This window comes from Thermobia domestica, chromosome 2, assembly GCF_964235325.1.
Source record: "Thermobia domestica chromosome 2, izTheDome1.hap1.1, whole genome shotgun sequence".
In the NCBI taxonomy this organism is placed as follows: domain Eukaryota; kingdom Metazoa; phylum Arthropoda; class Insecta; order Zygentoma; family Lepismatidae; genus Thermobia; species Thermobia domestica.
Genome location: NC_137455.1, coordinates 295476024 through 295488141, shown reverse-complemented (window position 1 = coordinate 295488141; position 12118 = coordinate 295476024).

The following is a 12118-nucleotide window of genomic DNA, read 5'->3' as shown; positions in this document are numbered from 1 at the left end:
AAAGGTCAACATACTTAAAACCTAATAACACGAAAACGGAGCCACATATTGAGGTGCTGTTTCCAAGTCTGGTAATAGGTCATCAGGTACCACAAGTTCCAAAATAGTGGCCATCGAGGTCAAAGGTCAACATACTTAAAACCTAATTACTCGAAAATGGATCCCCATATTGAGGTGGTGTTTCCACATTTAGTAATCGGTCACCGACTACTACAAGTTCCAAAATACCGATCATCGAGGTCAAAGGTCAACATACTTAAAACCTAATAACACGAAAACGGAGCCACATATTGAGATGGTGTTTCCAAATCTAGTAATTGGTCATCAGGTACTAAAAGTTCCAAAATAATGACCATCGAGGTCAAAGGTCAACATACTTAAAACCTAATAACACGAAAACGGAGCCACATATTGAGATGCTGTTTCCAAATCTGGTAATTGGTCATCAGGTACTACAAGTTCCAAAATAATGACCATCGAGGTCAAAGGTCAACATACTTAAAACCTAATCACTCGAAAACGGGGCCACATATTGAGATGCTGTTTCCACATTTAGAAATTGGTCATCAGGTACTACATGTTCCAAAATAATGACCATCGAGGTCAAAGGTCAACATACTTAAAACCTAATAACACGAAAACGGAGCCACATATTGAGGTGCTGTTTCCAAGTCTGGTAATAGGTCATCAGGTACCACAAGTTCCAAAATAGTGGCCATCGAGGTCAAAGGTCAACATACTTAAAACCTAATTGCTCGAAAATGGATCCCCATATTGAGGTGGTGTTTCCACATTTAGCAATTGGTCATCAGGTACTACAAGTTCCAAAATAGTGACCATCGAGGTCAAAGGTCAACATACTTAAAACCTAATAACACGAAAACGGAGCCACATATTGAGATGGTGTTTCCAAATCTAGTAATTGGTCATCAGGTACTAAAAGTTCCAAAATAATGACCATCGAGGTCAAAGGTCAATATACTTAAAACCTAATCACACGAAAACGGAGCCACATATTGAGATGCTGTTTCCAAATCTGGTAATTGGTCATCAGGTACTACAAGTTCCAAAATAATGACCATCGAGGTCAAAGGTCAACATACTTAAAACCTAATCACTCGAAAACGGGGCCACATATTGAGATGGTGTTTCCACATTTAGAAATTGGTCATCAGGTACTACATGTTCCAAAATAATGACCATCGAGGTCAAAGGCCAACATACTTAAAACCTAATCACTCGAAAACGGGGTCACATATTGAGATGGTGTTTCCAAATCTAGTAATTTGTGATCAGGTACTACAAATTCCAAAGATAGATTATTTGTTGAAGAATACGTTGTGTTGAATACGATCGTGAAAACCCGGTGTCACAGCGGCAAAAAATAAGCCGAATATAGATTTTTTTAAAAAATAAGCATTTTTTTAACTTTGTCAAAATTTTCGGTGGTGGTTTTGCAAAGTAAAATTCCGTTTTTTTTCTATTTACAGGTTTAGAAAGAATACGTTATTGGGAAAAACCCTAATTGGTGTTCTATAGTTGGAACAGTCCCAATTACTTTTTTCTTGCAAACACGTGATTTTTCCGAGAAGAATTTTGCAAAATATATATATATATATAAGCATTGCTTTACAGTGAATAATTGTTGATCGTTAAGAATAATACGTTATTGGGAAAAACACTAATTGGTGTTCTATAGTTGGAACAGCCCCAATTACTTTTTTCTTGCAAATACCTGATTTTTCCGAGAAGAATTTTGCAAAAAAAAAAATATATATATATATAAGCATTGCTTTACAGTGAATAATTGTTGAACGTTAAGAATAATAGGTTATTAGAAAAAAACACTAATTGGTGTTCTATAGTTGGAAGACATCAATTAAGATAAAACAGCAAGCATTAACGATTTTACAATATTCTAAAAGTTAGATAAACAGCAAAAAAAATGGAGAGATTTAATATAATATCCGAATCTCAGCAATATTATAGACAGTTTAAAGATAACGGGAATTTACTGACAATTGAATTAACTCCTCCCCCCGAGGGAGAAAACCCCCTTGAATGGGTAGAAAATGGTATTAATGATTTGGTACGGTATGTAATGAGAGGTGTGCTCCCTCATCATCGTGTAGGGTTGACTTTTATAAACCAAAATCACCCAGATAAACCATTCTATTTGTCGTTTCGAACTGCTAATAATATGACCGCTGAAAATGTGTGGGGTGCGTTAGAAAAAGTAATTCAATCCAATACTTCATTCTTATATCAAGATCGCTTTATCCTCTATTTTCACCATGTCGAACTACCTATTGGAATGGGACGGGTGAAACAGAATTTTTCTGACATAAACGAGTACATAAAACATAACAGAGGTATTATAGTCATTAAAAACCCTGAATACTATTGTTTGGGTCAAGCTCTGGTGGTAGCTATAGGGCTTATTGAACATAAAAATGATACAAAAGAAAGAGATAGATATCGCCATCAATGCCCAAAAATTATGTTTCAAAAGGTATCCGAACTAAGTGAAAAGGCTGGTGTTAGCCTAGAGAATGGCGGGGGGATACCGGAATTTAAAAAATTTCAGGCATATTTAGTGGACTATAAAATCACCGTGTATGATGGGTTATCGGGAGAAAAAATATTTTTTGAGGGTCACGGTCATGGCAAACAGATTAATTTGTTATATATTAACAATCATTATAACGTGATCACTAGTCTGACAGCAGTCTTTTCATGTGTTTACTACTGCGAAGAATGCCACAAAAAATTTCAGACCAAAGACAGGCACGTGGGGAAGTGTAAAGCTTTATGCAATAAATGCCAGAACAGACCACCATGCACAATTACGAAAAGTGTAGTATACTGCCGGGAATGCAATAGATGTTTTTATGGGGCTCAGTGTCTCAAAAACCATAAGGCTTCATTGTGCGCTATTCTGAAAGTGTGTCCTCAATGTCGTAAAGCCTACGCCGTGAAAAAAGGGCGGAACCCACACGTCTGTGGGGAGGTATTCTGCACAGGGTGTAATAATATGATGCCGTCAGGGCATTTATGTTATATACAACCATGCCGAACGCGTACCCCACAGAAATGGCTATTAGTGTTTTACGATATTGAGTGCCGCCAAGATAGAGAAGTAGCCGGTGGAATTTTTGAGCATGAGCCCAAACTGTTAGTTAGCCAACAGGTGTGCTACTGTTGTAAAAACAGTGAGACTGAACGGTGTGGTGTATGCGGCGATAGAACACATGTATTTTACGGGGACAAATGCATCGGCGAATTTTTAGACTATTTAGCACAAAGACGTTCTGAAATAAATAAAATAGTCGTTGTAGCTCATAACGCAAAGGGCTACGACGCCCATTTTATTTTACGTGCAATGATGCTTCATAAAGAGTGGACGCCGCGAATAATTATGCGGGGGTGCAAAATTTTATCGCTGGAGTACTTATATTTAAAATTTATCGATAGTCTAAATTTCTTGCCGATGCCTTTGGCCAAATTAGGCGACGCGTTCGATTTGCCCGTCTCGAAGGGTCATTTCCCTCATTTATTCAATGCAAAAGCTAATCAGGAGTATAGGGGTGCTTTACCGGGTATCGAGTATTACGATGTGGGGGGTTTGAAAAAGAAACAGAAAGAGAAGTTTTTGCGTTGGTACAATGAGGAAAAGGAAACACTTGGAGAGACGGGTTTCATTTTAAAAGAACAACTTATAAAATATTGTATGAACGATGTGGACGTGCTGCGCAATGCTTGCGTAAAATTTCTGAACGAGTTTGAGGCTATATCCGGCGTCAACCCGTTCCTCGAGAGTATAAGCATTGCCAGCGCGTGCAACTTAATGTATCGAAAAAAGTTCCTGCGACCAGACACCATTGGTATTATCCCACATAGTGGGTACAGGTGGCGTGATAACCAATCTGTCGGCGCCGTTCAGTGGCTCGTGTACGAGGCCGACAGATTGGAAACACGAATCCAGCATTCTGGTAACGGGCGAGAGGTTGTGGTGAGAGGAGGGTATAAAGTGGATGGATATGCACACTATAACGGAGAAGAACACGTTTGGGAGTACCAAGGGTGTCTATTTCACGGGTGCCGGGAGTGTTACCCCACAGGCCGTGACAACCCCATATATAATGACGCGTACACTACTTTCAATATGCGTTATGAAAGTAGTGTAAACAAAATTAATCGTTTAAAAGAGCTGGGGTATATAGTCCATGAAATGTGGGAATGCCGGTGGCGTGAGTTTTTAAAAGAACACCCACCGGTGAGTATATTTGTAAAAAACCACATCATGACTAAAAAAGCCCCAATTCACCCGCGGGATGCCCTGTATGGTGGTAGAGTCGACAACGTGAAACTCTACAGAAAGACGAAAGAGGGAGAACGTATCATGTATACAGATATAATCTCCCTCTATCCTTACTGTTGTAAGGTGAAAAAATATCCTGTGGGTCATCCGAAAGTTTATGTGGGTGATGACGAGTGTCCCGATATTTCAGCGTTTGAGGGAATAATAAAGTGTTCGGTTTTACCCCCGGCCGATCTCTACCACCCGGTGCTGCCCTATCGGAGTTAGGGATGCATTCGAGTCGAGTCGAGTCGAGATTTAAGCCTGTCTCGACTCGTCTCGAGAAAATGTTGTCTCGACTCGTGTCTCGACTCGAAAATATGTTTCTGTCTCGACTCGTGTCTCGACTCGACAGTCTCTGTCTCGACTCGACTCGAATTCGAGTCGAGACGTCTCGAAATTCGAGTCGAGACAAAATATACGAGTTAAAATATACGCACACATCAGCCAGATCATCATGACTACCTACCTAATTGTCAGTAAGTCGACTTTTGGCATGGATAAAAACGGCGACACGTCTTGGCATACACGCAATGATCCTTGATAGGTCGCTGGAGAGAGCTGGCACCACATGTGCTCACTCAGGTCACCTAATTCCCGTAAATTCCGGGAAGGGGGGCGATGTGTTCTGACGTCACGTTCAATCACATCCCACAAGGGACATCACTCAAATGTCCGGCTCCAATTTCAATGAAACTTTTTTTTGCTGATAGAAGGCAAGTATGCATCATTACTTGTGATGACAAATTTTTGCCATGGTGCGTTTTCTATTTTTTTAAATAACTTTTAAGAATTGTGATATGGTTATTAGAGATTACTACAGAAGTCCCTTACTACCCTTTGTAAACGGAGCGTTAATGAAGAAAAGTGAAGAAAAACCATGTGGATACATATAAGTCCTGGGGGAAAGTCGTATGGTAGTTATGATTTTGATGGCAGCCATCTTGAAATCCGCCATTTTGAATTAAGGTCAAGTTTTCAAAATAGCAATAGGGTAATATGATACAAAATTTCGGGCTAGAATTTAATTAGAAAAATAATGGTGAGGTTAGTTTTAAGATACACCCATTTGGGGGAAAGTTACAGGCATATTAATTGTTTTTACTTACTGTGTGCGTAAGTCCCTTCTTACTTTCGTCTCAAGGCCTGTAAATCGATCGCAACGGCAGAGCCCGGTTTCGCACTAGTGTTTAGAAATCTTTAAACTCACTTGAGGCAATATTTGTGGATTATTGTATTGTATTTTGTCTTTAATTAAATTTGAACCCACTTCATGATCTTGTGTAAAGTATCACTAAAAGAGAATTTCTGTTTTTATGGAGAACGTAAGCATGGCAATTATAAAAGGTGAGTAAGGTGAGTATGTATTTATAAGAAAGTTTATTTTACGAGTCTTTTGTGGTTCCGTCAACCTATTCTTTAGTTGTTTTTTTTAAATACTCATATCTCATAAATAAAAGAGCTATTATAAAATCTCTTACCACTATTCTTTAATACTTATAAAATTTTATTTATTGTAAAAGCACTGGCGAGATATTTCTTATCGCCCACTAAAATTATGGTGGAGCTCCTTCGTGGCTAACGGTTAGCATACTTGCCTTTGGCGTGGGAAACCTGGGCTTGATTCCCGGTGGGAGTTCATGTGGTTCGGATTCCACGTTAATCAGTAGGTCCACGGCTCACATAGCCTCGCTGCTGAACGGGACGTTATCTCAGAATCAATTCAACTCAAAATTATGGTTTTGACTTTATTATGATGTCATTAGTTTAAACGCCCAACTGCCCAGTAATTATAAACATTGACTACATTATAAAATTGTAATTTGTGACGACTAAAATATCAGAAATTAAAGATTATTCTTTGGGTTTTGGAACATTTTGAAAAACGTGAAAAACTGGTACTGCACCGATACAACACACCTTTTGGATTTATCATAACATGTCTTACATAGCTTTGGTTCGATTCTCAACACGGACTGCAACTACCCGTTAAATTGTGCATACGAAAGGCACTCTTTGTTAAACCTCGCTTATCACCGCTCATCTTAATAATATATAACTTCACCGCGAAGCAAATATTGCATTTCTCTCTTTCATCCTAACACAAAACAAAACTAACCACAGCTGTGACACGAAGGAGCTATTTCCAAAAGAAACAAGCTATGCTTCATAGAGATGTGTACCAAATGATAGAAGTATAAAGTATTGTTTTCTTTACTGTTTATTGATATCAGTTGGTGTTCTTAATGAGTTTACTCATTAGTTTAGAAAGAGTATATATGGAATTTGGACATATGTTGTACGTATTCTCCTGAGAAATTGATGAGACCAGAAAAGTTATAAGGACAGATGGAATAGGTTTAAGCGCATCTACGTGACTTTATCAAATATTTATTCCCCATAATGGTACCACGCGGAAAACTTGGTATAGGCCTACTTTTATCTTTGCCTCCCTCTGTTAGCTGTTTCGTATCATATATATCGGATGGTTTTGATATTTCTTCTGATCATTAAAACAACAATGGTACCTGTGTGCGTGCAGAAATGCAAAAGCACAAGGTAACTTCCTATTTGTTTTGGAAACAACAAACCCATTTCACGTGTGCGAGAGAAATTGAGCACAGCGAGATCGGGTGTTTACTTATGGTCAGTTCGCAGCAGGAGTCCATGGTAAAAGATTTGGCTATCTCGAAAGCACTCGCAAAACCTTACAAATACAAAAGACTGCGCTTCAAAGAAAGTTTAGACACAGATGTTTCAATTTTCTTTTAGCATCTTTCTTCAGCAAAAGAGTCGGTTCATTGTATTCGAAAAAGGGAAGGGAGAAAGGGTGAATTTATATTTTATGTGGGGGGTAACGTGGTAAGTAGTATAAACAATACATACCGCTTCCGACTCTGTACTGAAGCACTTCCTTTAGCGGTATACCACTAGATCTATTCTGACCCTCATCCCACCTCAAGTTGTAAAGTAGAAAGGGACAGAAGTATTCAACATGACTGCGCACTTGAGTTTCAGTTCACAATACGAAAACCAGTGAGCAAGTAAACAGTCTTTTGTAGGATCGTGTTTTACTTCTTGAATTTATTTTTGAACATTTCTGTGAATTCAACAACAGAACGCAGTAGAAATACGGACTAGTTTTTACTCCAACCATTACTTTCGCTCCAACCCAGGGATGCCACATTTATGATTTCGTACTAGATTTAGTGATTTTACTATTGAACTAGTGATCTAGTACGTACTTTGGGTAAATAGGCACATTCTAGTGATTTTTTTGCATTTTTTTCTGATGCAGACAAATGAGAAGGAAATGATTCTTAAAATAAAAGGAAGAAGTATATTGCAGTTCAAAACAAATGTAGAAACCTTAAATTATTTTTTCTTTTCCCTCTGACTGAATGAAACCCCTGCTGTGTAACGACCTTAGGTAAACAACGTCTATCTTTGGTCCGCTACCTCCTTTTGTTAGCCGACATGAGATGTTTTTTTTCTGGAAGAAAGTGAAGAAATAATTATCCAGTACATTTACGTTTTGTCAGGCACACAGGCGCAGTCTGCATTTGTTTCCTAACGAATTTTAGCAACATAACATAAATGAAACATATGTACCAGAAAATAGACGCAGTACAAACGGAAATTTTCATCTGTGACACATTTGATGAGAAATATAGTTAGATGTCACGTGCAAGCACTCTAAACATGTCCTATCCTGTAATTCTATTCGTATGTTTATGTAGGTGAGACTGAGAAATCAAGAAACAATAATAACTGGTTTTCTTCCAGGGGAAAAATCTAAATGTGAAGGGGTGTTACACTGGGACTTTAATTGCGTCCTTTGTACAAGATTAATAAGTAATAGCAATTTTTTAATTTATTTTAGTTCTTGGGGAGAGGAAGATGGAAGCGAACCCTCGTAAGGACCTCTGCAAGGAAACATGAATACTATCCGCCACTGTTTGTTACATTACACAAAATAGTTTTATATATATATATTGAGTTTTAGTCAGGGTTTTCATTCTGCAGGAGAGGGGGGGATAGTAATACCTGACGAACATTTTCTATTCTCAGAGTGTTGCAATGATAGCATTTCCTCCATTATAACTTGGCCAAGCTAGTTGCATTATATGTAAGATTAAGTTAGCCTAAAAAGCTTAAATTTCTATGCCTGTTTTACTCTGTGCCATGTTATATCTATGGTTATATGAGGCATGGATCTACAGTTTAAAGTGGGATACCGGTAACAACTTCATGAGCTTCCACCGTAAATCGAAGCAGAGTCTCCCGCGATCAAGGCGTATGTGTTAACCATACAGCCACGAGGAAATTCACATAAGCACACACACATATATATTGTTGAGTTGATTTCGACTTTACCGTCTCTTTCAGCAGGGAGGATATATGAAATGTAGACCTACTGATTAACGTGGAATCCAACTACATGAGCTCGCGCCGGGAATTGAGCCCGAGTCTTCCACGGCAAAGACGCGTACACAAGCCGCGGAGTTCACACACACACACAGAATCAGAGTCCTCACACACCAAGGGTGAGAGCTGTGCCACTGAGTCACAGCGGCCACGGGGCTAGGTCGAGTCCACTTTACGTTCATAGTTTCTTAGTACATAAATGTTACGATTATGAAATAGATTTTCCTTAATGAGCTGCACAAAAACAAGAGCTTTCGAAATGCATTAAACAATTAGCTCGATTTGAGTGTGAACTTAAAGTTATATCAAAGTGTAAATACGGATACGCACCAAAGCTCGAAAACTTAATACACTATTTCTCCTATATAGTCAGCATGTATCAAGCAATCGTTCAGCTTTCATTTGAGAGGATGGAAATCGAAGGCCCCTGAACAACTATGTTACTAATGTGAGGAATGTATTTATCTTACAGTGAACTGCTTTGATGCCAAGTGGCTTAACTCCAAAATTGAAATTTTCCAGGAGTGAAAGTTGAAGTTCAATATCTCATGAACAATCCATATTTCTTTTATGTTGGGAACCAAAACCATAACTACTGTATGTAGTTCATTGTTTTATAACTTAGTGTTTACAAAAATCCTTTTAAAAAATACCTATTCATAGAAGTGAATGATACTTATCTGTACTAGTTCTTGGCATCCAAGCAGTCCATTTATTGTAATACTAGCTTAATATACCCATTCTTCGCATGGGGGCTGTATTTGGAAGTCAACACCTGTGGAAGTATCACCATTCATTTCAGTGACCGCGAAAACTATGGATTTGACACTAGTATCAATCAATATGGGCTATTTATACATGTCTCGGTATTCCTCACCCGCTGACACCCGGCCCGCATACAGTAGTAGCTGAATTAGCAAGTCATCGCTGATGGAAGTGTCACCATTGATCTCAGCGACCGTGAAAACTATGGATTTGACACTAATGTCGATCAATTTGGATTACTTTTACTACATGTCTCGCTAAACGCCCCCCTGACACCCCCTGGTTCCAATTTTGACAAAAACGCTTCGCCTTAGACTGGGGCCTGGACCAAGGTATCCGTGACCAAAATTTGGTAACTCTCGGTCAACTTGTCTGGTCCCCAGGTCGGTCCCAGTAAACGTCCCCCCCGAGACCCCTCTGGTTCGAAATTTAAAAAAAAACGCTTCGTCTTGATCTGGGGCCTGGACTAAGGTATCCGTGACCAAATTTTGGGATCTCTCGGTCCACTCGTCTGGTCCCCAGGTCGCACACAGACAGACAGACAAACACACAAACAAACTCTTTTTTTATTTATATTAGATAAGATATACTATGTAAAATAGTCTCGTAACATAATATGTGATTTACAACAAATGTTACATTATATATTATCCGTAGCTCGTGATATGCTGCAACATATTAAAGCCTCAGAATAGTTGGGCAAGCGAATAATCCAGAAGTTACGTAACCCTATTGCGTTCATGGGAACGAAAACACAATAATTATAACTATGCTAAATTACTATAGACTACCAACTGCTCATTCAGAGAATTTATGAAGTTCACTTTATCGCAATAGTTTTATACAAACTAGATCTAGACTACGGATAATAGTTTTATACAAACTAGATAATCAATTATTATTATTATTATCATTATATTTGCAGTACAACCAAGTACAACGACATTAACTATTAGTTCTAATTAACTGAATTGAGCTGAAAATTAAATCTTGATCTTTAAAGATTAACTATTAATTTTATGCGTTCTGTACCTTTCTGAAGGAATAAAAGCTGGAATTGGTTTCAGGGATGTTTCTGAGTGAATACTTTCTTCAAAATAATCTTAAAAATTATATAAAGATTTTCGAGACATTCGAGTCGAGTCGAGATTTTTAAGAGCCGTCTCGACTCGACTCGTGTCTCGACTCGAAAATTCGAGTCGAGAAATACGTTTGTCTCGACTCGTCTCGAATTTTACAAAGTGTGTCTCGACTCGAATCTCGACTCGAATTCGAGTCGAGTCGAGTCGAGATTCGAGACATGTCTCGACTCGAGCGCATCCCTAATCGGAGTGGTGGAAAATTATTATTCCCCTTATGCCGAACGTGCGTGGACACTCTGAATGAAGAAGAAGAATGCACGCATTCAGAAGGGGAAAGAGCTTTGACTGGAGTGTGGGTTGTAGACGAAGTGCGGGTAGCTGTCGAGAAAGGATATAGAGTGCTAGAAAAACACGAGGTATGGAGCTATGAGGTTGTAATGTATGACGCTGAAAAGAAAGAGGGCGGTCTTTTCACGGAATATATTAACCTGTTTATGAAGATCAAGACTGAGTGTAACGGTTGGCCTGCAGGATGCGTCACCGAACAACAAAAAGACCATTTCATACAGGAGTATTATGAGAAAGAGGGTATCCGATTAGACCGGGAAAAGATTATGCGCAACAAACCTAAGAAACGAATTTCAAAGCTAGGAGTAAACAGCCTGTGGGGTAAGTTCGCACAGAGAGAAAACATGGAGCAAATCGCTATCATTAAAACTCCCGAGGAGTATTTCGATAAATTAACAAATCCAAATATTGAGGTTAATTCGTGTATTCCAATCGGCGACAAATTCCGTGTGCTCAACTGGAGTGTTAATGAGAGCGTTATTGCTCCTGCTAAAAACATTAACATGATAATCGCAGCATACACCACGACACACGCTCGCCTCGAGTTATTTCGTTATTTGGATTTACTTGGCGAGCGTGTGTTATATTATGATACCGATAGTATTATTTACACTCAATCGCCTGGTGAGCCACAGTTAAAAATAGGAGTGCATTTAGGGGAATGGAAGAATGAGTTGGCAGAATATGGTCCGGATGCATATATCGAAGAATTTTGTGCTGGTGGTCCCAAATGTTACGGCTATTCTGTTGTTAACACTCTTAATGGTAAAACAAAGACAATATGTAAAATCAAGGGAATCACACTGAATAATAAAACATTAAAATATGTTAACTTTGAACAAATGAAAGATATGATTTTAAATAATTCGCCTTCTATTAGCGTTCCTCTCGGTCAACAAATTGTACGTACTAAAGATTATAAATTGATTACTAAGCCTGAGGCGCATAAAATCTATCAGGTTACTGCTAGTAAAAGGAAACGAATAGAAAATTTTGATACACTTCCCTACGGGTATAAAAGAAAACGAATAGGGTAAATACAGTATTAGTAGAAACGATAGTTTTTAATTAAGTAGAGATAAGGAGAGAGTAAAAAAATGGATAATCAAATTTTAAATCATTATTATTATTATTT